The sequence below is a fragment of the Oryzias latipes genome, chromosome 6, assembly GCF_002234675.1.
Source record: "Oryzias latipes chromosome 6, ASM223467v1".
Classification (NCBI taxonomy): Eukaryota; Metazoa; Chordata; class Actinopteri; order Beloniformes; family Adrianichthyidae; genus Oryzias; species Oryzias latipes.
Window position 1 is genome coordinate 12,020,573 of NC_019864.2, and position 26,423 is coordinate 12,046,995.

General features: G+C 35.3%; 22 non-coding genes across 22 annotated transcripts; all 22 read right to left on the reverse strand.

Annotated features, from left to right (window-relative positions):
- Nucleotides 1-7,907: 7,907 nt before the first annotated feature.
- LOC111947582 lies at nt 7,908-8,048 on the reverse strand. The gene has a single exon (XR_002873462.1). It is a non-coding gene; the product is annotated as a U4 spliceosomal RNA (small nuclear RNA).
- A 702-nt stretch (nt 8,049-8,750) lies between these two features.
- On the reverse strand, nt 8,751-8,891 carry LOC111947585. Its single transcript, XR_002873465.1, has one exon. It is a non-coding gene; the product is annotated as a U4 spliceosomal RNA (small nuclear RNA).
- A 716-nt stretch (nt 8,892-9,607) lies between these two features.
- On the reverse strand, nt 9,608-9,748 carry LOC111947577. Its single transcript, XR_002873457.1, has one exon. It is a non-coding gene; the product is annotated as a U4 spliceosomal RNA (small nuclear RNA).
- A 720-nt stretch (nt 9,749-10,468) lies between these two features.
- On the reverse strand, nt 10,469-10,609 carry LOC111947566. Its single transcript, XR_002873446.1, has one exon. It is a non-coding gene; the product is annotated as a U4 spliceosomal RNA (small nuclear RNA).
- Nucleotides 10,610-11,329: 720 nt separating this feature from the next.
- LOC111947567 lies at nt 11,330-11,470 on the reverse strand. The gene has a single exon (XR_002873447.1). It is a non-coding gene; the product is annotated as a U4 spliceosomal RNA (small nuclear RNA).
- Nucleotides 11,471-12,181: 711 nt separating this feature from the next.
- LOC111947574 lies at nt 12,182-12,322 on the reverse strand. The gene has a single exon (XR_002873454.1). It is a non-coding gene; the product is annotated as a U4 spliceosomal RNA (small nuclear RNA).
- Nucleotides 12,323-13,042: 720 nt separating this feature from the next.
- LOC111947572 lies at nt 13,043-13,183 on the reverse strand. The gene has a single exon (XR_002873452.1). It is a non-coding gene; the product is annotated as a U4 spliceosomal RNA (small nuclear RNA).
- Nucleotides 13,184-13,899: 716 nt separating this feature from the next.
- Nucleotides 13,900-14,040, reverse strand: LOC111947583. The gene has a single exon (XR_002873463.1). It is a non-coding gene; the product is annotated as a U4 spliceosomal RNA (small nuclear RNA).
- A 720-nt stretch (nt 14,041-14,760) lies between these two features.
- On the reverse strand, nt 14,761-14,901 carry LOC111947562. The gene has a single exon (XR_002873442.1). It is a non-coding gene; the product is annotated as a U4 spliceosomal RNA (small nuclear RNA).
- Nucleotides 14,902-15,621: 720 nt separating this feature from the next.
- LOC111947573 lies at nt 15,622-15,762 on the reverse strand. Its single transcript, XR_002873453.1, has one exon. It is a non-coding gene; the product is annotated as a U4 spliceosomal RNA (small nuclear RNA).
- Nucleotides 15,763-16,483: 721 nt separating this feature from the next.
- On the reverse strand, nt 16,484-16,624 carry LOC111947584. Its single transcript, XR_002873464.1, has one exon. It is a non-coding gene; the product is annotated as a U4 spliceosomal RNA (small nuclear RNA).
- A 720-nt stretch (nt 16,625-17,344) lies between these two features.
- Nucleotides 17,345-17,485, reverse strand: LOC111947579. Its single transcript, XR_002873459.1, has one exon. It is a non-coding gene; the product is annotated as a U4 spliceosomal RNA (small nuclear RNA).
- Nucleotides 17,486-18,205: 720 nt separating this feature from the next.
- On the reverse strand, nt 18,206-18,346 carry LOC111947568. Its single transcript, XR_002873448.1, has one exon. It is a non-coding gene; the product is annotated as a U4 spliceosomal RNA (small nuclear RNA).
- A 711-nt stretch (nt 18,347-19,057) lies between these two features.
- On the reverse strand, nt 19,058-19,198 carry LOC111947575. The gene has a single exon (XR_002873455.1). It is a non-coding gene; the product is annotated as a U4 spliceosomal RNA (small nuclear RNA).
- A 720-nt stretch (nt 19,199-19,918) lies between these two features.
- Nucleotides 19,919-20,059, reverse strand: LOC111947569. The gene has a single exon (XR_002873449.1). It is a non-coding gene; the product is annotated as a U4 spliceosomal RNA (small nuclear RNA).
- Nucleotides 20,060-20,770: 711 nt separating this feature from the next.
- Nucleotides 20,771-20,911, reverse strand: LOC111947576. Its single transcript, XR_002873456.1, has one exon. It is a non-coding gene; the product is annotated as a U4 spliceosomal RNA (small nuclear RNA).
- A 720-nt stretch (nt 20,912-21,631) lies between these two features.
- LOC111947565 lies at nt 21,632-21,772 on the reverse strand. The gene has a single exon (XR_002873445.1). It is a non-coding gene; the product is annotated as a U4 spliceosomal RNA (small nuclear RNA).
- A 717-nt stretch (nt 21,773-22,489) lies between these two features.
- On the reverse strand, nt 22,490-22,630 carry LOC111947564. Its single transcript, XR_002873444.1, has one exon. It is a non-coding gene; the product is annotated as a U4 spliceosomal RNA (small nuclear RNA).
- Nucleotides 22,631-23,348: 718 nt separating this feature from the next.
- Nucleotides 23,349-23,488, reverse strand: LOC111947571. The gene has a single exon (XR_002873451.1). It is a non-coding gene; the product is annotated as a U4 spliceosomal RNA (small nuclear RNA).
- A 717-nt stretch (nt 23,489-24,205) lies between these two features.
- Nucleotides 24,206-24,346, reverse strand: LOC111947560. The gene has a single exon (XR_002873440.1). It is a non-coding gene; the product is annotated as a U4 spliceosomal RNA (small nuclear RNA).
- A 720-nt stretch (nt 24,347-25,066) lies between these two features.
- Nucleotides 25,067-25,207, reverse strand: LOC111947561. The gene has a single exon (XR_002873441.1). It is a non-coding gene; the product is annotated as a U4 spliceosomal RNA (small nuclear RNA).
- A 720-nt stretch (nt 25,208-25,927) lies between these two features.
- On the reverse strand, nt 25,928-26,067 carry LOC111947580. The gene has a single exon (XR_002873460.1). It is a non-coding gene; the product is annotated as a U4 spliceosomal RNA (small nuclear RNA).
- Between the last annotated feature and the right edge of the window lie 356 nt (nt 26,068-26,423).

Sequence of the window (26,423 nt, forward strand, 5' to 3'; positions counted from 1 at the left end):
TTTAAAGCTAAGGGTTCAATACAAGTCTGGTACAGAATTTAAAAAAAAAGAAAAGAAAAACAGCAAACAGCCAACAACACACGAATTTGTTCACGCAAAGGTAAGCATCAAGGGTGTCTGCAATAGGCGGCAAATGAAAGAACCTCTCTGGGTTTTGCACCTGTTTCTTTAATAGAACCTGCAGTGATGTCTCACTCTTTGAAGAGAATCGTGAATTTCCATGTTGAGAATGGAGTTTTGTGAAAAACAAAAGACCTGCCACAAAGCAGTCTGCAAATCAGCTTAATGAACAAAAAAACAAATCTAAGGAAACTGATTAAGACTGTTAGTTTATAATTATTAGTTGACATGTTTACAGAAAATGCATGTAAGATCATAATATAACACAAAACTGGGCTGTTATTTCAGGACACCTTATTTGGAGTTGCAATACTATACAAACAATTTGTTCAGTAGGGCCCTCCAATATTAAATTGTAATAGAAATATTCTCATAAATCTAAAATATATGAGAGACCCATGTAAAGAGAGGGAATACTCTGGTTTCCATAGCAATTTTAAGCACTATCCCATGGTAACCTAGGAACGAGGGCTGTGATTTAGTGGACATTATTTGTTTGCCTTTAGTTTTTACTATGATGATTCTTGAATAGAAAGGGCAGAAATCCAAAATCATTCTAATTAAAAAAATTAAATTAAATTAAATTGTTAATTTAACAGATATTACTTCTGTATTACTAAAGTAAAAAAATATGTCATGTTACATCAGGACACATTTAGGAAAAGAAAACTCAACTCAATTCTCAACTCCACTTTATTTATAAAGCACTTTAAACAGAAAAAAGGATCACCAAAGAAACCGACAATCAAATGTTCATTTTTTTTACAAGTTTTTTCACTTATGTTAATTACAAAATATTATTAAAAAGGGATTGTAATGTAAATATAGGCTTGTACTCCAGCTCTGTTCATTTTCTTGTACCTAAAAGGGTGAAATGATAATTTCGCTACTCACTAGTCTTTCAATGCATCAGGTGGAAATACAAAAAACATAAAAAAAATGTTTATCTCTATTCCTCCATACACAAATGTATCTGTAACTTGAACCCCAAATTTCTTCAGCTAATACCTGACTTCAGCTTTGCAACAGTTGCATTATTGCTGCATCTAATTTCTTAACAGAAATTGTCTGTAATGCTAACGATTTCTTTGAAAATATGTATTAAATAATAACTGGTGGAGAGCTTTTCACAAAAGAAAAAACACAGTTAGACCAGCAAATATCCTTTACTTTGAATTCATATTGATCTGAAGAAGTTGACAAGGTATCAATTCCTTCATAAAATCAATATTTTGAAGAGTCAACCATGGAATTGAGAGTCGTATCCCAGTGCACCTCTGCATGATCAGATCAAAACGTTTAAGACATCAGCCAAAACAATAAAGAAAAGGAGTTCCTCTGTAGTGCAGCAGTTTGTTTTCAGGCTTTTCGGGAAACTTAGGATCCTGTTTATATGCTCAGATGTGCCCATCTGCTTTTACTTATCTTTATCCTCTATTTGTGTGGGATTATAAGGAAGGGGATCACTTTATCTGCAAATTTGTAACTTAAATATTTAAACCAAACATGATAAATCACATTTTTTTAAATCATATAACAACAGCATCATAACTCTTAAGGAACCATAGACATATACACACAGACAGATAATCACTGATGTCACTCATAAAACTGACCCAACAAAAATGAAGCCTATCATAGTAAAATCACATCTCTCTCTGGAGTTGTTGCGGCCCACCTCAACTACATTCCCCAAAAAAACTGTGCCGGTAAATGGATGGGAAAATGCCCCTGCAAATGTGCAAATATGAGCTCCAGTACAGATGAACCTCAAACCTGCTACATTTGATACTTTTTCATGGCATTCTCTCTTCACAGTAACAATTTTTTTGAAATAAAATGTATAGCAAAAAAAAAAACTCTGCTCACGTGGCCTCTGTCTTTGATGGGTTTGACATGAAAAATGATCCACTCTATTTACATTACTGCAATTTCTCATTTCTTTCTTCTCTTTGATCTTCACCAATTCTTAAATAAAATTATCTCTTTTTTTCTCTGTAATGTCTCTTCTTCATTTCTTTCCAGGCTTTAATTTAAATATTCGTTTAAAAAAAAAATCAAACTGCTCACAGAAAACACTCTTAATTCAAAACATGTAATCAACTACATACATTGCTGTTTATAAAGCTGGCTGGCACTTTTAAAGCTTGGCTCTTTGTTTCCTCTTCACACAGCAACTGTGCCGCTTCAATAGTTTTAGCCATCACATTTTTCACTGAATCTGCTTTTGTGTTTTTTTTAATAGCTGCTGTGTAAAAGACGGAATCTAAGTGGCACCGCAAAGTTGATGTTTGTAACATCTGCTCGTAACAACTGGAGCAGTATTTAAGCCACAGATATAATTTTAGCCAGTTCAGCTGAAACTTATCATTAGTTTGTTACCGTCACTGGCACTAACTGTTTTGAAGATCCTGCTGACTCCCATTTTTATAGACAGCACTGGAAGCAGTGACGCTTCTTTTTTTCTCTCCTTGAATTTTTGCTTTAACCAGCGCCCCATGTTTGGACTGCCTTACAATAAAAAGATCCGATAGGTCTTCATTTGTTAACAAGATGGCATATGGGTGTCAAGTGTGTCTTCTTGTTCCATTATGTTTAAGGTCTTTTTTTTACTTTTTAAATGATTTACTTCTTCGTTGGTTTAGTCCTGCTCTTTGTTTCTAGTTTTGTAGTTGCGATGCAAACTTGCGCATTATTACACATTCATTTTATGCAGGAATTTCCTGAATTATAAGAGCTAAGTTTGCGGGAATAAATTTTAATATCATTTTAATATAATCCAGCAGTGAAAATCCGGCCTTGTTTCCTGGTTTGAGTCAAATTTGGAAAATAATATTGGGGATTGTATAGAAAGGCATAGACATCAACGCTTTTATTGCAATAAGGAATAAATCCAATATAGTTAAAAATAATAATAAAAACCAATAATAATGGCACGTCAGCTGAACCATATTAGCCAGTTCACCATATATGAAACAGTGGAAAAGAACTAATTGAGTTAATTGTTCCCTATACAATAAATTATTGTTTTCAAATTGCAATATCTTATTTACGTACACAATTTTTTTTAAATCTATTTTAAAAGTTTAGAACCTTCTTTCAGGATACAGCAAATCAGCTTCAATTGGGTCGCACAGGTGATTTGGCAGAGATATGGCCTTCCTGACACCATCCTGTATTGTATCCCGACTTGGGACCAGCACAGGAGGACCTTTCTTGGGCCACCTTGTGGCTACAGTTAGCCATTAGATCAGGGCTGCTCATTCCTGTTCCTCGAGATCTACCACCCTGACTGTTTTCCAGATCTCCAAGTCCTGCTAGCTGCTGATTAGCTCAATCAGATGTCTCCACATTCTGATTGAATGAACACAGCTGGTCCTGGGGGGTATTCCAGGAAGAATGTCGGCTAAGCTAACGCCACTTTGGGATATGATGGAAGAGTTCCGAAGATTTCGGGCTCAAAACGAGCAGCGAGAAAACCAGGTCGAGATTCTGGAGAAAAGACTGGACGATGTGGAACAGCAAGTAAGGATGAATAATGTCATTCTCACTGGAGTACCAATCAAGCCTCGAGCTAGCACTCCTAATGCTAGCGCTAGCGTAGCTAGCAGTGCCAATACGGAGATCGGTGCAGTGTCTTTGGAACAGCAAATACATTCATTTTACATTTTACTCACATCTAAAGGGATTTCCCTGGATCTCAATACCATCGAGACCTGCCAGCTGCTCCCCAGGAGAAAGGAGACGGATAAACCAGCGATCCTCATCAGGTTTGTGAATCACAAACACAAGCTAGCTTTGATGACCCAAAGGAAACAACTGAAAGGTTCGGCTGCTTATCTGAATGACCATCTGACCAGAAGGAATGCTGAAATCTCAAAATATGCACGGCTTCTCAGGAAGTGTAAGCAGATTGAGAACACTTGGGTTAAAGGCTGCAGGATTTATGTCAAACCGCTCGGTCCAGAGGACCGATCAAAGGTTGTGGTTGTGAACACCATGAAAGACTTTGAAAAGTGTTTGATCACGGTCGTCTGAAACAACATGGAGTAAACCAAAGAGCCAAATAATTTCAAGAAATATGACACGTGGATTCGTCACTTTACGTAACCTGAATAACAGCAGAGTTCTGACCTGCAGACAACTTGACCTCAACTTTCACCGTCGCTGATATCAGCTGAAGAAGGATATGGACCTGAATCTAATGTCTGCAGTCATAACATTGAAGAGAACTATAAACTCTGTTTTGAACCCAGGAGATCAGCTGTTATCAGTAAAAGAAGAAATACCAACCTTGGACAATCGACAGTTATGGACCCATTTTACTCTTCCCCTACAGCATTACTTTATTATAAAAAAAAAAAAAAAAAAATACAAAAAAATATTAAAAAAAGTAAAACAAATGATTAATCACTTATTGAAAATTGTTAAATTGATTGACTTTTAATGATATTATTTCACTTTCTCCAAAACCTGATAAATTGATTCAAAAATCTTTCCTAATGTAGCATAATTTTGCACGTTTTTAACTTTTGATACTTGATGAAATTTTTGCTATGAAAATTCCTGAAACAGTGTTGTCTGCTTTACTGATATAGTATTATGTTTTATTTATATGAATGGCTTTTATAAGTAACATAATCTGCATATAGTTCAGATGACTGATCTGCATTTGCCATGTTGATTTCTAAAATAGTTATTTTTGACGTAATACTTAAGTAATTCATCTTTGTCATGTGCTTTATCAATATCTTGTGATTTTTAATTCTGTCTGATAAAAACTGGGAACAGGATATTGATAAATCATGTAATAAAATGGTTACAGTATAATCGGGGTGGGATTATATAAGTTCGCTTCCTCCCACTCCCTTTCAAGCAATATTTATTAATATGTCTAATTATCCTAAGTTTGATTAGTTACTGTATGAATGTATAACTGATGATTATATTGCTGTTGTGTATTATTTCTACTTAATTGCTTGAAATAAACCATTTCAAATCAAATCAAATCATGTTTAAACTAGCCTGACTTTAACCCTGAACTCTGGCTGAAATCTGCCTGAACTTGCTTACTCGGGGTATGTCGGTTCCAAAAAACCGGATACGAGTTAGTGTAATTACACTCGACTTGGAAACTCGTGCGTTTACTTTGTCTGTTCTTGAACTACAAGCAGAAACTCTTTCTTTTGATGTTGCAGCCGTGTTACTTTTTTGATGGACGTCTAATCTTCATACGCCACCATTAAAATCTCGCCATTAATATCGTTTCCATGGTGACTCCGGTATCGGCGATCTATTGAGAATGTCTTGATATACCTGCCGTGCACGTGCATTAACCCAGGGTTACTAAGTCGAGTGTAATTACGCTAACTCATATCCGGTCTTTTGGAACCGACATACCCAGAGTAAGCAAGTTCAGGCAGATTTCAGCCAGAGTTCAGGCTTAAAGTCAGGCTAGTTTAAACATGCTTCCTGGAATACCCCCCAGGAATGAGCAGCCCTGCATTAAATAAGAGGGTCTTGTCAAAGGACCCACACTGGATGAAAGTCATCACTTCCCCTGGGAAACGAACCGTGATTTCCCATATAATGTTCTTGAGTGTGTGAATATTTAAGAAAATTGCATCACTCTGTAGCATTAAAACCTTATTTCTGTGATGCCAAATTACTTAAAAAAGTAGTTTTTTTTAATCCTATAAAATCAAACTTTATTTGTATAGCACTTTTCCAACCAGGGCTTTACATTAAAAAAAACAATTATAAAAACCAAAAGCAGGACAAGAGACCACTACACAAACCAAAATTCTTTATATTCATATATTGTTTTGTTCTACTTCTCATCAAAATACTATGGTGCCCCCTGCTGTATCATTGTGTGAATTACAATATTTTGGGGCATTTTTCATTTTTATGTACATTTATGCATGAAAACAATTTATATTTCTGTCAATGCAAAAACTGTACAAAAACAATTTAATTCACATTCAACTAAAAAAAAGGCAGTATCATATGTACACATTAATTCATCTGCTTGTATAGACCCGGAGTGCACCTAATTTCACCCAAAAAAATCCTTCCTGTCTGCTTTTGTTAGTCTCATTTACTTATATCTCAGTGTCAAAAAATCTCAGGTCAAAACAGAGGCGACAGGAGATATAAAAAAAAATTAGATATGTGCATTTGCAGAATTTAACCCTTTGTAGCTACGTAAATAATGCAACAGCCAATTAATACAATGTCGTCCCAAATAAAAGTACAAACATTGCTTGTACATATACTATACTTAAATTTAGTAGAACATGTATTAGTATAATATTGGACAGTGTGAAACGTGGGAACATCAACATGTTCAAAAATAAACAAAATCCCTTCTACTGTAAGATTTTCTACAACTATTAATCTGCAATAGCAAAATAATTCATTTCAAAAACACAAGGAAAGCTTAAGTCAAAAGCAAACAGTTTTTAATGACTGCTTTGTAATATAAATGACCTATGTTTAATGTTTACCTAGAAAGATAGCATTTTCTCAGGTGATGCATAGAGTGGAATATTTGACAGTCAATGATATAGAATAACAGTAAACCATGATTTTTTTTCACTCACGTGACTCCTCTGGTTCATCACAAAAACTCAGCTCAAGATGCTTGTATGACACTTTTGTGTCCTAAGGAGGTGATACGGTGGAGGGGGGGAGCAGAGAAGAAGAGCACGCCGGCCTGTCGGCTTCCTTGCTGGCTGCTTTCCTGCTGTTTGTGCCCCTGCTAGGAGAAATGGCATCAGCTGAGTGACAAAGAGACACTCCTAATGTGAGTTATACAGTATGCAACGGTAACAGTCTATTGCACTGAATTAAAAAAAAAACTCTTTATTTTTAGAAATATTCTAATGTTCTTTAAAAAATGTTTTACAAAGCATCAGAAATGTTTCAGAAGGGTTTTTGATTAGTAAAGATCTGTGACAGACATTCTTCAACTGCTGGTGTGGGGTGGGTCTCTGTATATGGTGGCAAATATGGGGGGAATACTGTTGTTGCTATGTGGTTATCCGTGGTCGCTCGCATTATGTTAGCAGCAAAGCTAACTAAAAGCTAACAAAACTAAAAGTTTACGTTCTTTGACCGTGTTCGGAAGACGCAGGGGAGATCTTCTCCAGGGCCAAATGCAGATCTTCCACTGGGGTTAACTTCCCTATTTTATCCCTCAGAGCCTCCAAAGCGGGTTAAACAAAAGAACCAGTATCAGTTCTTTAAGATGAACTTTTTTTATTACTTTTGTCTTAACTCCAAAAACAGCTACTGACTGCTCGTGTATGCGCTCCACACACCAAGCGCGCTTTTCCCTTCTCTATTAATTATAATAAACAAAAAAGATTAATCATTGAACATAATAACATGGAAAAAGTCAATCTACAATTATATCTTGAACGTGACAACAGACAGAAGGAAACTTTTAGGGAAATCAACTAATTTTCACTATCAACAGCTGTCAGGAAAAGCTAAACAACTACAACATTTGCTGATTATTATGAAAAAACAAGTACTTCCACGGGCAAAATTGAAAGGAGAAGTGACAATAAATAAAACCTTATCAATATTCCCAGACTATATTCATTATGGCCATTACATCATAGTTAGTTAAACTTAGTACAAATATTGCAATGAAATCCAATATCATTGGCTACGCAGAGATCTCACCTTACTAGAGCCTAGAACTTATTGCAATATTAGTGTTACATCATCTGCAAAACATTCAGTGCTAAAGTCATTGATATTAAACAAAATTACAGTCTCCTTAGAGAACAACAAAAATTGCCATAGCCGACTATATTTCAAGTCGTCAAGGCGGGGTATTGGGTAAAGTTTTCAATTAGCAATAATCACGCCCCGGATAAACCTCATAGGCTACGATACTGCCACTGCGCAAAGATGACCACTCACAGTTGCTCACAGTAGACTCACTCTCACGACTACACCTGTCTGTTATGGTGTCGGTGAGGGAGTTAGTTCAACAAAGATTAGTGAGTCTACAACAGTCGCTTTCAAATTTTGCATCAATGCATTTCAACAAGATCTTCAAACAGCTAACTAAACTACAAAAAATAGATAATAAACAAAAAAGAATAATCGTTGAACATAATACCATGGAAAAAGTCAATCTACTATTATATCTTGAACGTGAGAACAAACAGAAGGAAACTTTTAGGGAAATCAACTAATTTTCACTATCAACAGCTGTCAGGAAAAGTTAAACACCTACAACATTTACTGATTATTATGAAAAAACAAGTACTTCCACGAGCAAAATTGAAAGCAGAAGTGACATGTCATGTGCGACTTTCAAAGAGCACCACAAAGACAGAAGCTTTGAACATTCCATCTCAATAGGTAGGAACAACCAGGAAAAGTAAACATATCAAGAATAAAACCTTATCAATATTCCCAGACTATATTCTTTATGGCCATTACATCATATTTAGTAAAACTTAATACAAACACTTCTAATAAAATACAATATCATTGGCTACGCAGAGATCTCACCTTACTAGAGCCTAGAATTTATTGCAATATTAGTGTTACATCATCTGCAAGACGTTCAGTGCTAAAGTCATTGATATTAAACAAAATTACAGTCTCCTTAGAGACCAACAAAAATTGCCATAGTCGACTATATTTCAGGTCGTCAAGGCGGGGTATTGGGTAAAGTTTTCAATTAGCAATTATCGCGCCTCGGATAAACCTCATAGGCTACGATACTGCTACTGCGCAAAGATGTCCACTCACAGTTGCTCACAGTAGACTCACTCTCACGACTACACCTGTCTGTTATGGTGTCGGTGAGGGAGTTAGTTCAACAAAGATTAGTGAGTCTACAACAGTCGCTTTCAAATTTTGCATCAATGCATTTCAACAAGATCTTCAAACGGCAAACTAAACTACAAAAATAGCATTCTCTATTAATTATAATAAACAAAAAAGAATAATCGTTGAACATAATACCATGGAAAAAGTCAATCTACTATTATATCTTGAACGTGAGAACAAACAGAAGAATACTTTTAGGGAAATCAACTAATTTTCACTGTCAACAGCTGTCAGGAAAAGTTAAACACCTACAACATTTACTGATTATTATGAAAAAACAAGTACTTCCACGAGCAAAATTGAAAGCAGAAGTGACATGTCATGTGCGACTTTCAAAGAGCACCACAAAGACAGAAGCTTTGAACATTCCATCTCAATAGGTAGGAACAACCAGGAAAAGTAAACATATCAAGAATAAAACCTTATCAATATTCCCAGACTATATTCTTTATGGCCATTACATCATATTTAGTAAAACTTAGTACAAATACTTCTAATAAAATACAATATCATTGGCTACGCAGAGATCTCACCTTCCTAAAGCCTAGAACTTATTGCAATATTAGTGTTACATCATCTGCAAAACATTCGGTGCTAGAGTCATTGATGTTAAACAAAATTACAGTCTCCTTAGAGACCAACAAAAATTGCCATAGGCGACAATATTTCAAGTCGTCAAGGCAGGGTATTGGGTAAAGTTTTCAATTAGCAATAATCGCGCCTCGGATAAACCTCATAGGCTACGATACTGCCACTGCGCAAAGATGACCACTCACAGTTGCTCACAGTAAACTCACTCTCACGACTACACCTGTCTGTTATGGTGTCGGTGAGGGAGTTAGTTCAACAAAGATTAGTGAGTCTACAACAGTCGCTTTCAAATATTGCATCAATGCATTTCAACAAGATCTTCAAACAGATAACTAAACTACAAAAAATAGCATTCTCTATTAATTATAATAAACAAAAAAGAATAATCGTTGAACATAATACCATAAAAAAAGTTAATCTACAATTATATCTTGAACGTGACAACAGACAGAAGGAAACTTTTAGGGAAATCAACTAATTTTCACTGTCAACAGCTGTCAGGAAAAGCTAAACAACTACAACATTTACTGATTATTATGAAAAAACAAGTACTTCCACGGGCAAAATTGAAAGCAGAAGTGACAACATGTCATGTGCGACTTTCAAAGAGCACCACAAAGACAGAAGCTTTGAACATTCCATCTCAATAGGTAGGAACAACCAGGAAAAGTAAACATATCAAGAATAAAACCTTATCAATATTCCCAGACTATATTCTTTATGGCCATTACATCATATTTAGTAAAACTTAATACAAACACTTCTAATAAAATACAATATCATTGGCTACGCAGAGATCTCACCTTACTAGAGCCTAGAACTTATTTCAATATTAGTGTTACATCATCTGCAAAACATTCAGTGCTAAAGTCATTCATATTAAACAAAATTACAGTCTCCATAGAGACCAACAAAAATTGCCATAGCCGACTATATTTCAAGTCATCAAGGCGGGGTATTGGGTAAAGTTTTCAATTAGCAATAATCGCGCCTCGGATAAACCTCATAGGCTACGATACTGCCACTGCGCAAAGATGACCACTCACAGTTGCTCACAGTAGACTCACTCTCACGACTACACCTGTCTGTTATGGTGTCGGTGAGGGAGTTAGTTCAACAAAGATTAGTGAGTCTACAACAGTCGCTTTCAAATTTTGCATCAATGCATTTCAACAAGATCTTCAAACAGATAACTAAACTACAAAAAATAGCATTCTCTATTAATTATAATAAACAAAAAAGAATAATCGTTGAACATAATACCATAAAAAAAGTTAATCTACAATTATATCTTGAACGTGACAACAGACAGAAGGAAACTTTTAGGGAAATCAACTAATTTTCACTGTCAACAGCTGTCAGGAAAAGCTAAACAACTACAACATTTACTGATTATTATGAAAAAACAAGTACTTCCACGGGCAAAATTGAAAGCAGAAGTGACAACATGTCATGTGCGACTTTCAAAGAGCACCACAAAGACAGAAGCTTTGAACATTCCATCTCAATAGGTAGGAACAACCAGGAAAAGTAAACATATCAAGAATAAAACCTTATCAATATTCCCAGACTATATTCTTTATGGCCATTACATCATATTTAGTAAAACTTAATACAAACACTTCTAATAAAATACAATATCATTGGCTACGCAGAGATCTCACCTTACTAGAGCCTAGAACTTATTTCAATATTAGTGTTACATCATCTGCAAAACATTCAGTGCTAAAGTCATTCATATTAAACAAAATTACAGTCTCCATAGAGACCAACAAAAATTGCCATAGCCGACTATATTTCAAGTCATCAAGGCGGGGTATTGGGTAAAGTTTTCAATTAGCAATAATCGCGCCTCGGATAAACCTCATAGGCTACGATACTGCCACTGCGCAAAGATGACCACTCACAGTTGCTCACAGTAGACTCACTCTCACGACTACACCTGTCTGTTATGGTGTCAGTGAGGGAGTTAGTTCAACAAAGATTAGTGAGTCTACTACAGTCGCTTTCAAATTTTGCATCAATGCATTTCAACAAGATCTTCAAACGGCAAACTAAACTACAAAAATAGCATTCTCTATTAATTATAATAAACAAAATAGAATAATCGTTGAACATAATACCATGGAAAAAGTCAATCTACTATTATATCTTGAACGTGAGAACAAACAGAAGAATACTTTTAGGGAAATCAACTAATTTTCACTGTCAACAGCTGTCAGGAAAAGCTAAACAACTACAACATTTACTGATTATTTTGATAAAACAAGTACTTCCACGGGCAAAATTGAAAGCAGAAGTGACATGTCATGTGCGACTTTCAAAGAGCACCACAAAGACAGAAGCTTTGAACATTCCATCTCAATAGGTAGGAACAACCAGGAAAAGTAAACATATCAAGAATAAAACCTTATCAATATTCCCAGACTATATTCTTTATGGCCATTACATCATAGTTAAACTTAGTACAGATATTGCAATAAAATACAATATCATTGGCTACGCAGAGATCTCACCTTACAAGAGCCTAGAATTTATTGCAATATTAGTGTTACATCATCTGCAAAACATTCAGTGCTAAAGTCATTGATATTAAACAAAATTACAGTCTCCATAGAGACCAACAAAAATTGCCATATCCGACTATATTTTAAGTCGTCAAGGCGGGGTATTGGGTAAAGTTTTCAATTAGCAATAATCGCGCCTCGGATAAACCTCATAGGCTACGATACTGCCACTGCGCAAAGATGACCACTCACAGTTGCTCACAGTAGACTCACTCTCACGACTACACTTGTCTGTTATGGTGTCGGTTAGGGAGTTAGTTCAACAAAGATTAGTGAGTCTACAACAGTCGCTTTCTAATTTTGCATCAATGCATTTCAACAAGATCTTCAAACAGATAACTAAACTACAAAAAATAGCATTCTCTATTAATTATAATAAACAAAAAAGAATAATCGTTGAACATAATACCATGGAAAAAGTTAATCTACAATAATATCTTGAACGTGACAACAGACAGAAGGAAACTTTTAGGGAAATCAACTAATTTTCACTATCAACAGCTGTCAGGAAAAGCTAAACAACTACAACATTTACTGATTATTATGAAAAAACAAGTACTTCCACGGGCAAAATTGAAAGCAGAAGTGACAACATGTCATGTGCGACTTTCAAAGAGCACCACAAAGACAGAAGCTTTGAACATTCCATCTCAATAGGTAGGAACAACCAGGAAAAGTAAACATATCAAGAATAAAACCTTATCAATATTCCCAGACTATATTCTTTATGGCCATTACATCATATTTAGTAAAACTTAGTACAAATACTTCTAATAAAATACAATATCATTGGCTACGCAGAGATCTCACCTTCCTAGAGCCTAGAACTTATTGCAATATTAGTGTTACATCATCTGCAAAATATTCAGTGCTACAGTCATTGATATTAAACAAAATTACAGTCTCCTTAGAGACCAACAAAAATTGCCATAGCCGACTATATTTCAAGTCGTCAAGGCGGGGTATTGAGCAAAGTTTTCAATTAGCAATAATCGCGCCTCGGATAAACCTCATAGGCTACGATACTGCCACTGCGCAAAGATGACCACTCACAGTTGCTCACAGTAGACTCACTCTCACGACTACACCTGTCTGTTATGGTGTCGGTGAGGGAGTTAGTTCAACAAAGATTAGTGAGTCTACAACAGTCGCTTTCTAATTTTGCATCAATGCGTTTCAACAAGATCTTCAAACAGGTAACTAAACTACAAAAAATAGCATTCTCTATTAATTATAATAAACAAAAAAAATAATCGTTGAACATAATCCCATGGAAAAAGTCAATCTACTATTATATCTTGAACGTGACAACAGACAGAAGAATACTTTTAGGGAAATCAAATAATTTTCACTGTCAACAGCTGTCAGGAAAAGCTAAACAACTACAACATTTACTGATTATTTTGAAAAAACAAGTACTTCCACGGGCAAAATTGAAAGCAGAAGTGACATGTCATGTGCGACTTTCAAAGAGCACCACAAAGACAGAAGCTTTGAACATTACATCTCAATAGGTAGGAACAACCAGGAAAAGTAAACATATCAAAAATAAAACCTTATCAATATTCCCAGACTATATTCTTTATGGCCATTACATCATATTTAGTAAAACTTAGTACAAATACTTCTAATAAAATACAATATCATTGGCTACGCAGAGATGTCACCTTCCTAGAGCCTAGAACTTATTGCAATATTAGTGTTACATAACCTGCAAAACATTCAGTGCTAAAGTCATTGCTTTTAAACAAAATTACAGTCTCCTTAGAGACCAACAAAAATTGCCATAGGCGACAATATTTCAAGTCGTCAAGGCAGGGTATTGGGTAAAGTTTTCAATTAGCAATAATCGCGCCTCGGATAAAACTCATAGGCTACGATACTGCCACTGCGCAAAGATGACCACTCACAGTTGCTCACAGTAGACTCACTCTCACGACTACACCTTTCTGTTATGGTGTCGGTGAGGGAGTTAGTTCAACAAAGATTAGTGAGTCTACAACAGTCGCTTTCTAATTTTGCATCAATGCATTTCAACAAGATCTTCAAACGGCAAACTAAACTACAAAAAATAGCATTCTCTATTAATTATAATAAACAAAAAAGAATAATTGATGAACATAATACCATGGAAAAAGTCAATCTACTATTATATCTTGAACGTGACAACAGACAGAAGAATACTTTTAGGGAAATCAACTAATTTTCACTGTCAACAGCTGTCAGGAAAAGCTAAACAACTACAACACTTACTGATTATTATGAAAAAACAAGTACTTCCACGGGCAAAATTGAAAGCAGAAGTGACAACATGTCATGTGCGACTTTCAAAGAGCACCACAAAGACAGAAGCTTTGAACATTCCATCTCAATAGGTAGGAACAACCAGGAAAAGTAAACATATCAAGAATAAAACCTTATCAATATTCCCAGACTATATTCTTTATGGCCATTACATCATATTTAGTAAAACTTAGTACAAATACTTCTAATAAAATACAATATCATTGGCTACGAAGAGATCTCACCTTACTGGAGCCTAGAACTTATTGCAATATTAGTGTAACATCATCTGCAAAACTTTCAGTGCTAAAGTCATTGATATTAAACAAAATTACAGTCTCCATAGAGACCAACAAAAATTGCCATAGCCGACTATATTACAAGTCGTCAAGGCGGGGTATTGGGTAAAGTTTTCAATTAGCAATAATCGCGCCTCGGATAAACCTCATAGGCTACGATACTGCCACTGCGCAAAGATGTCCACTCACAGTTGCTCACAGTAGACTCACTCTCACGACTACACCTGTCTGTTATGGTGTCGGTGAGGGAGTTAGTTCAACAAAGATTAGTGAGTCTACAACAGTCGCTTTCTAATTTTGCATCAATGCATTTCAACAAGATCTTCAAACAGATAACTAAACTACAAAAAATAGCATTCTCTATTAATTATAATAAACAAAAAAGAATAATCGTTGAACATAATACCATGGAAAAAGTTAATCTACAATAATATCTTGAACGTGACAACAGACAGAAGGAAACTTTTAGGGAAATCAACTAATTTTCACTATCAACAGCTGTCAGGAAAAGCTAAACAACTACAACATTTACTGATTATTATGAAAAAACAAGTACTTCCACGGGCAAAATTGAAAGCAGAAGTGACAACATGTCATGTGCGACTTTCAAAGAGCACCACAAAGACAGAAGCTTTGAACATTCCATCTCAATAGGTAGGAACAACCAGGAAAAGTAAACATATCAAGAATAAAACCTTATCAATATTCCCAGACTATATTCTTTATGGCCATTACATCATATTTAGTAAAACTTAGTACAAATACTTCTAATAAAATACAATATCATTGGCTACGCAGAGATCTCACCTTCCTAGAGCCTAGAACTTATTGCAATATTAGTGTTACATCATCTGCAAAATATTCAGTGCTACAGTCATTGATATTAAACAAAATTACAGTCTCCTTAGAGACCAACAAAAATTGCCATAGCCGACTATATTTCAAGTCGTCAAGGCGGGGTATTGAGCAAAGTTTTCAATTAGCAATAATCGCGCCTCGGATAAACCTCATAGGCTACGATACTGCCACTGCGCAAAGATGACCACTCACAGTTGCTCACAGTAGACTCACTCTCACGACTACACCTGTCTGTTATGGTGTCGGTGAGGGAGTTAGTTCAACAAAGATTAGTGAGTCTACAACAGTCGCTTTCTAATTTTGCATCAATGCGTTTCAACAAGATCTTCAAACAGGTAACTAAACTACAAAAAATAGCATTCTCTATTAATTATAATAAACAAAAAAAAATAATCGTTGAACATAATCCCATGGAAAAAGTCAATCTACTATTATATCTTGAACGTGACAACAGACAGAAGAATACTTTTAGGGAAATCAAATAATTTTCACTGTCAACAGCTGTCAGGAAAAGCTAAACAACTACAACATTTACTGATTATTTTGAAAAAACAAGTACTTCCACGGGCAAAATTGAAAGCAGAAGTGACAACATGTCATGTGCGACTTTCAAAGAGCACCACAAAGACAGAAGCTTTGAACATTACATCTCAATAGGTAGGAACAACCAGGAAAAGTAAACATATCAAAAATAAAACCTTATCAATATTCCCAGACTATATTCTTTATGGCCATTACATCATATTTAGTAAAACTTAGTACAAATACTTCTAATAAAATACAATATCATTGGCTACGCAGAGATGTCACCTTCCTAGAGCCTAGAACTTATTGCAATATTAGTGTTACATAACCTGCAAAACATTCAGTGCTAAAGTCATTGCTTTAAAAACAAAATTACAGTCTCCTTAGAGACCAACAGAAATTGCCATAGCCGACTATATTTCAAGTCGTCAAGGCGGGGTATTGGGTAAAGTTTTCAATTAGCAATAATCACGCCTCGGATAAAACTCATAGGCTACGATACTGCCACTGCGCAAAGATGACCACTCACAGTTGCTCACAGTAGACTCACTCTCACGACTACACCTTTCTGTTATGGTGTCGGTGAGGGAGTTAGTTCAACAAAGATTAGTGAGTCTACAACAGTCGCTTTCTAATTTTGCATCAATGCATTTCAACAAGATCTTCAAACGGCAAACTAAACTACAAAAAATAGCATTCTCTATTAATTATAATAAACAAAAAAGAATAATTGATGAACATAATACCATGGAAAAAGTCAATCTACTATTATATCTTGAACGTGACAACAGACAGAAGAATACTTTTAGGGAAATCAACTAATTTTCACTGTCAACAGCTGTCAGGAAAAGCTAAACAACTACAACACTTACTGATTATTATGAAAAAACAAGTACTTCCACGGGCAAAATTGAAAGCAGAAGTGACAACATGTCATGTGCGACTTTCAAAGAGCACCACAAAGACAGAAGCTTTGAACATTCCATCTCAATAGGTAGGAACAACCAGGAAAAGTAAACATATCAAGAATAAAACCTTATCAATATTCCCAGACTATATTCTTTATGGCCATTACATCATATTTAGTAAAACTTAGTACAAATACTTCTAATAAAATACAATATCATTGGCTACGAAGAGATCTCACCTTACTGGAGCCTAGAACTTATTGCAATATTAGTGTAACATCATCTGCAAAACTTTCAGTGCTAAAGTCATTGATATTAAACAAAATTACAGTCTCCATAGAAACCAACAAAAATTGCCATAGCCGACTATATTTCAAGTCGTCAAGGCGGGGTATTGGGTAAAGTTTTCAATTAGCAATAATCGCGCCTCGGATAAACCTCATAGACTACGATACTGCCACTGCGCAAAGATGTCCACTCACAGTTGCTCACAGTAGACTCACTCTCACGACTACACCTGTCTGTTATGGTGTCGGTGAGGGAGTTAGTTCAACAAAGATTAGTGAGTCTACAACAGTCGCTTTCAAATTTTGCATCAATGCATTTCAACAAGATCTTCAAACAGATAACTAAACTACAAAAAATAGCATTCTCTATTAATTATAATAAACAAAAAAGAATAATCGTTGAACATAATACCATAAAAAAAGTTAATCTACAATTATATCTTGAACGTGACAACAGACAGAAGGAAACTTTTAGGGAAATCAACTAATTTTCACTGTCAACAGCTGTCAGGAAAAGCTAAACAACTACAACATTTACTGATTATTATGAAAAAACAAGTACTTCCACGGGCAAAATTGAAAGCAGAAGTGACAACATGTCATGTGCGACTTTCAAAGAGCACCACAAAGACAGAAGCTTTGAACATTCCATCTCAATAGGTAGGAACAACCAGGAAAAGTAAACATATCAAGAATAAAACCTTATCAATATTCCCAGACTATATTCTTTATGGCCATTACATCATATTTAGTAAAACTTAATACAAACACTTCTAATAAAATACAATATCATTGGCTACGCAGAGATCTCACCTTACTAGAGCCTAGAACTTATTTCAATATTAGTGTTACATCATCTGCAAAACATTCAGTGCTAAAGTCATTCATATTAAACAAAATTACAGTCTCCATAGAGACCAACAAAAATTGCCATAGCCGACTATATTTCAAGTCATCAAGGCGGGGTATTGGGTAAAGTTTTCAATTAGCAATAATCGCGCCTCGGATAAACCTCATAGGCTACGATACTGCCACTGCGCAAAGATGACCACTCACAGTTGCTCACAGTAGACTCACTCTCACGACTACACCTGTCTGTTATGGTGTCAGTGAGGGAGTTAGTTCAACAAAGATTAGTGAGTCTACTACAGTCGCTTTCAAATTTTGCATCAATGCATTTCAACAAGATCTTCAAACGGCAAACTAAACTACAAAAATAGCATTCTCTATTAATTATAATAAACAAAATAGAATAATCGTTGAACATAATACCATGGAAAAAGTCAATCTACTATTATATCTTGAACGTGAGAACAAACAGAAGAATACTTTTAGGGAAATCAACTAATTTTCACTGTCAACAGCTGTCAGGAAAAGCTAAACAACTACAACATTTACTGATTATTTTGATAAAACAAGTACTTCCACGGGCAAAATTGAAAGCAGAAGTGACATGTCATGTGCGACTTTCAAAGAGCACCACAAAGACAGAAGCTTTGAACATTCCATCTCAATAGGTAGGAACAACCAGGAAAAGTAAACATATCAAGAATAAAACCTTATCAATATTCCCAGACTATATTCTTTATGGCCATTACATCATAGTTAAACTTAGTACAGATATTGCAATAAAATACAATATCATTGGCTACGCAGAGATCTCACCTTACAAGAGCCTAGAATTTATTGCAATATTAGTGTTACATCATCTGCAAAACATTCAGTGCTAAAGTCATTGATATTAAACAAAATTACAGTCTCCATAGAGACCAACAAAAATTGCCATATCCGACTATATTTTAAGTCGTCAAGGCGGGGTATTGGGTAAAGTTTTCAATTAGCAATAATCGCGCCTCGGATAAACCTCATAGGCTACGATACTGCCACTGCGCAAAGATGACCACTCACAGTTGCTCACAGTAGACTCACTCTCACGACTACACTTGTCTGTTATGGTGTCGGTGAGGGAGTTAGTTCAACAAAGATTAGTGAGTCTACAACAGTCGCTTTCTAATTTTGCATCAATGCATTTCAACAAGATCTTCAAACAGATAACTAAACTACAAAAAATAGCATTCTCTATTAATTATAATAAACAAAAAAGAATAATCGTTGAACATAATACCATGGAAAAAGTTAATCTACAATAATATCTTGAACGTGACAACAGACAGAAGGAAACTTTTAGGGAAATCAACTAATTTTCACTATCAACAGCTGTCAGGAAAAGCTAAACAACTACAACATTTACTGATTATTATGAAAAAACAAGTACTTCCACGGGCAAAATTGAAAGCAGAAGTGACAACATGTCATGTGCGACTTTCAAAGAGCACCACAAAGACAGAAGCTTTGAACATTCCATCTCAATAGGTAGGAACAACCAGGAAAAGTAAACATATCAAGAATAAAACCTTATCAATATTCCCAGACTATATTCTTTATGGCCATTACATCATATTTAGTAAAACTTAATACAAACACTTCTAATAAAATACAATATCATTGGCTACGCAGAGATCTCACCTTACTAGAGCCTAGAACTTATTTCAATATTAGTGTTACATCATCTGCAAAACATTCAGTGCTAAAGTCATTCATATTAAACAAAATTACAGTCTCCATAGAGACCAACAAAAATTGCCATAGCCGACTATATTTCAAGTCATCAAGGCGGGGTATTGGGTAAAGTTTTCAATTAGCAATAATCGCGCCTCGGATAAACCTCATAGGCTACGATACTGCCACTGCGCAAAGATGACCACTCACAGTTGCTCACAGTAGACTCACTCTCACGACTACACCTGTCTGTTATGGTGTCAGTGAGGGAGTTAGTTCAACAAAGATTAGTGAGTCTACTACAGTCGCTTTCAAATTTTGCATCAATGCATTTCAACAAGATCTTCAAACGGCAAACTAAACTACAAAAATAGCATTCTCTATTAATTATAATAAACAAAATAGAATAATCGTTGAACATAATACCATGGAAAAAGTCAATCTACTATTATATCTTGAACGTGAGAACAAACAGAAGAATACTTTTAGGGAAATCAACTAATTTTCACTGTCAACAGCTGTCAGGAAAAGCTAAACAACTACAACATTTACTGATTATTTTGATAAAACAAGTACTTCCACGGGCAAAATTGAAAGCAGAAGTGACATGTCATGTGCGACTTTCAAAGAGCACCACAAAGACAGAAGCTTTGAACATTCCATCTCAATAGGTAGGAACAACCAGGAAAAGTAAACATATCAAGAATAAAACCTTATCAATATTCCCAGACTATATTCTTTATGGCCATTACATCATAGTTAAACTTAGTACAGATATTGCAATAAAATACAATATCATTGGCTACGCAGAGATCTCACCTTACAAGAGCCTAGAATTTATTGCAATATTAGTGTTACATCATCTGCAAAACATTCAGTGCTAAAGTCATTGATATTAAACAAAATTACAGTCTCCATAGAGACCAACAAAAATTGCCATATCCGACTATATTTTAAGTCGTCAAGGCGGGGTATTGGGTAAAGTTTTCAATTAGCAATAATCGCGCCTCGGATAAACCTCATAGGCTACGATACTGCCACTGCGCAAAGATGACCACTCACAGTTGCTCACAGTAGACTCACTCTCACGACTACACTTGTCTGTTATGGTGTCGGTGAGGGAGTTAGTTCAACAAAGATTAGTGAGTCTACAACAGTCGCTTTCTAATTTTGCATCAATGCATTTCAACAAGATCTTCAAACAGATAACTAAACTACAAAAAATAGCATTCTCTATTAATTATAATAAACAAAAAAGAATAATCGTTGAACATAATACCATGGAAAAAGTTAATCTACAATAATATCTTGAACGTGACAACAGACAGAAGGAAACTTTTAGGGAAATCAACTAATTTTCACTATCAACAGCTGTCAGGAAAAGCTAAACAACTACAACATTTACTGATTATTATGAAAAAACAAGTACTTCCACGGGCAAAATTGAAAGCAGAAGTGACAACATGTCATGTGCGACTTTCAAAGAGCACCACAAAGACAGAAGCTTTGAACATTCCATCTCAATAGGTAGGAACAACCAGGAAAAGTAAACATATCAAGAATAAAACCTTATCAATATTCCCAGACTATATTCTTTATGGCCATTACATCATATTTAGTAAAACTTAGTACAAATACTTCTAATAAAATACAATATCATTGGCTACGCAGAGATCTCACCTTCCTAGAGCCTAGAACTTATTGCAATATTAGTGTTACATCATCTGCAAAATATTCAGTGCTAAAGTCATTGATATTAAACAAAATTACAGTCTCCTTAGAGACCAACAAAAATTGCCATAGCCGACTATATTTCAAGTCGTCAAGGCGGGGTATTGGGCAAAGTTTTCAATTAGCAATAATCGCGCCTCGGATAAACCTCATAGGCTACGATACTGCCACTGCGCAAAGATGACCACTCACAGTTGCTCACAGTAGACTCACTCTCACGACTACACCTGTCTGTTATGGTGTCGGTGAGGGAGTTAGTTCAACAAAGATTAGTGAGTCTACAACAGTCGCTTTCTAATTTTGCATCAATGCGTTTCAACAAGATCTTCAAACAGGTAACTAAACTACAAAAAATAGCATTCTCTATTAATTATAATAAACAAAAAAGAATAATCGTTGAACATAATCCCATGGAAAAAGTCAATCTACTATTATATCTTGAACGTGACAACAGACAGAAGAATACTTTTAGGGAAATCAAATAATTTTCACTGTCAACAGCTGTCAGGAAAAGCTAAACAACTACAACATTTACTGATTATTTTGAAAAAACAAGTACTTCCACGGGCAAAATTGAAAGCAGAAGTGACATGTCATGTGCGACTTTCAAAGAGCACCACAAAGACAGAAGCTTTGAACATTCCATCTCAATAGGTAGGAACAACCAGGAAAAGTAAACATATCAAGAATAAAACCTTATCAATATTCCCAGACTATATTCTTTATGGCCATTACATCATATTTAGTAAAACTTAGTACAAATATTGCTAATAAAATACAATATCATTGGCTACGCAGAGATCTCACCTTACTAGAGCCTAGAACTTATTGCAATATTAGTGTTACATCATCTGCAAAACTTTCAGTGCTAAAGTCATTGATATTAAACAAAATTACAGTCTCCATAGAGACCAACAAAAATTGCCATAGCCGACTATATTTCAAGTCGTCAAGGCGGGGTATTGGGTAAAGTTTTCAATTAGCAATAATCGCGCCTCGGATAAACCTCATAGGCTACGATACTGCCACTGCGCAAAGATGTCCACTCACAGTTGCTCACAGTAGACTCACTCTCACGACTACACCTGTCTGTTATGGTGTCGGTGAGGGAGTTAGTTCAACAAAGATTAGTGAGTCTACAACAGTCGCTTTCTAATTTTGCATCAATGCATTTCAACAAGATCTTCAAACAGGTAACTAAACTACAAAAAATAGCATTCTCTATTAATTATAATAAACAAAAAAGAATAATCGTTGAACATAATCCATGGAAAAAGTCAATCTACTATTATATCTTGAACGTGACAACAGACAGAAGAATACTTTTAGGGAAATCAACTAATTTTCACTGTCAACAGCTGTCAGGAAAAGCTAAACAACTACAACATTTACTGATTATTTGAAAAAACAAGTACTTCCACGGGCAAAATTGAAAGCAGAAGTGACAACATGTCATGTGCGACTTTCAAAGAGCACCACAAAGACAGAAGCTTTGAACATTCCATCTCAATAGGTAGGAACAACCAGGAAAAGTAAACATATCAAGAATAAAACCTTATCAATATTCCCAGACTATATTCTTTATGGCCATTACATCATATTTAGTAAAACTTAGTACAAATACTTCTAATAAAATACAATATCATTGGCTACGCAGAGATCTCACCTTACTAGAGCCTAGAACTTATTGCAATATTAGTGTTAAATCATCTGCAAAACTTTCAGTGCTAAAGTCATTGATATTAAACAAAATTACAGTCTCCTAGAGACCAACAAAAATTGCCATTGCCGACTATATTTCAAGTCGTCAAGGCGGGGTATTGGGTAAAGTTTTCAATTAGCAATAATCGCGCCTCGGATAAACCTCATAGGCTACGATACTGCCACTGCGCAAAGATGTCCACTCACAGTTGCTCACAGTAGACTCACTCTCACGACTACACCTGTCTGTTATGGTGTCGGTGAGGGAGTTAGTTCAACAAAGATTAGTGAGTCTACAACAGTCGCTTTCTAATTTTGCATCAATGCGTTTCAACAAGATCTTCAAACAGGTAACTAAACTACAAAAAATAGCATTCTCTATTAATTATAATAAACAAAAAAGAATAATCGTTGAACATAATCCCATGGAAAAAGTCAATCTACTATTATATCTTGAACGTGACAACAGACAGAAGAATACTTTTAGGGAAATCAACTAATTTTCACTGTCAACAGCTGTCAGGAAAAGCTAAACAACTACAACATTTACTGATTATTTTGAAAATACAAGTACTTCCACGGGCAAAATTGAAAGCAAAAGTGACATGTCATGTGCGACTTTCAAAGAGCACCACAAAGACAGAAGCTTTGAACATTCCATCTCAATAGGTAGGAACAACCAGGAAAAGTAAACATATCAAGAATAAAACCTTATCAATATTCCCAGACTATATTCTTTATGGCCATTACATCATATTTAGTAAAACTTAGTACAAATACTTCTAATAAAATACAATATCATTGGCTACGCAGAGATCTCACCTTCCTAGAGCCTAGAACTTATTGCAATATTAGTGTTACATCATCTGCAAAACTTTCAGTGCTAAAGTCATTGATATTAAACAAAATTACAGTCTCCTTAGAGACCAACAAAAATTGCCATAGCCGACTATATTTCAAGTCGTCAAGGCGGGGTATTGGGTAAAGTTTTCAATTAGCAATAATCGCGCCTCGGATAAACCTCATAGGCTACGATACTGCCACTGCGCAAAGATGTCCACTCACAGTTGCTCACAGTAGACTCACTCTCACAACTACACCTGTCTGTTATGGTGTCGGTGAGGGAGTTAGTTCAACAAAGATTAGTGAGTCTACAACAGTCGCTTTCTAATTTTGCATCAATGCATTTCAACAAGATCTTCAAACGGCAAACTAAACTACAAAAAATAGTATTCTCTATTAATTATAATAAACAAAAAAGAATAATCGTTGAACATAATCCCATGGAAAAAGTCAATCTACTATTATATCTTGAACGTGACAACAGACAGAAGAATACTTTTAGGGAAATCAACTAATTTTCACTGTCAACAGCTGTCAGAAAAAGCTAAACAACTACAACATTTACTGATTATTTTGAAAAAACAAGTACTTTCACGGGCAAAATTGAAAGCAGAAGTGACAACATGTCATGTGCGACTTTCAAAGAGCCCCACAAAGACAGAAACTTTGAACATTCCATCTCAATAGGTAGGAACAACCAGGAAAAGTAAACATATCAAGAATAAAACCTTATCAATATTCCCAGACTATATTCTTTATGGCCATTACATCATATTTAGTAAAACTTAGTACAAATACTTCTAATAAAATACAATATCATTGGCTACGCAGAGATCTCACCTTCCTAGAGCCTAGAACTTATTGCAATATTAGTGTTACATCATCTGCAAAACTTTCAGTGCTAAAGTCATTGATATTAAACAAAATTAAAGTCTCCTTAGAGACCAACAAAAATTGCCATAGCCGACTATATTTCAAGTCGTCAAGGCGGGGTATTGGGTAAAGTTTTCAATTAGCAATAATCGCGCCTCGGATAAACCTCATAGGCTACGATACTGCCACTGCGCAAAGATGTCCACTCACAGTTGCTCACAGTAGACTCACTCTCACGACTACACCTGTCTGTTATGGTGTCGGTGAGGGAGTTAGTTCAACAAAGATTAGTGAGTCTACAACAGTCGCTTTCTAATTTTGCATCAATGCGTTTCAACAAGATCTTCAAACAGGTAACTAAACTACAAAAAATAGCATTCTCTATTAATTATAATAAACAAAAAAGAATAATCGTTGAACATAATCCCATGGAAAAAGTCAATCTACTATTATATCTTGAACGTGACAACAGACAGAAGAATACTTTTAGGGAAATCAACTAATTTTCACTGTCAACAGCTCTCAGGAAAAGCTAAACAACTACAACACTTACTGATTATTTGGAAAAAACAAGTACTTCCACGGGCAAAATTGAAAGCAGAAGTGACAACATGTCATGTGCGACTTTCAAAGAGCACCACAAAGACAGAAGCTTTGAACATTCCATCTCAATAGGTAGGAACAACCAGGAAAAGTAAACACATCAAGAATAAAACCTTATCAATATTCCCAGACTATATTCTTTATGGCCATTACATCATATTTAGTAAAACTTAGTACAAATACTTCTAATAAAATACAATATCATTGGCTACGCAGAGATCTCACCTTACTAGAGCCTAGAACTTATTGCAATATTAGTGTTAAATCATCTGCAAAACTTTCAGTGCTAAAGGCATTGATATTAAACAAAATTACAGTCTCCTAGAGACCAACAAAAATTGCCATTGCCGACTATATTTCAAGTGGTCAAGGCGGGGTATTGGGTAAAGTTTTCAATTAGCAATAATCGCGCCTCGGATAAACCTCATAGGCTACGATACTGCCACTGCGCAAAGATGTCCACTCACAGTTGCTCACAGTAGACTCACTCTCACAACTACACCTGTCTGTTATGGTGTCGGTGAGGGAGTTAGTTCAACAAAGATTAGTGAGTCTACAACAGTCGCTTTCTAATTTTGCATCAATGCGTTTCAACAAGATCTTCAAACAGGTAACTAAACTACAAAAAATAGCATTCTCTATTAATTATAATAAACAAAAAAGAATAATCGTTGAACATAATCCCATGGAAAAAGTCAATCTACTATTATATCTTGAACGTGACAACAGACAGAAGAATACTTTTAGGGAAATCAACTAATTTTCACTATCAACAGCTGTCAGGAAAAGCTAAACAACTACAACATTTACTGA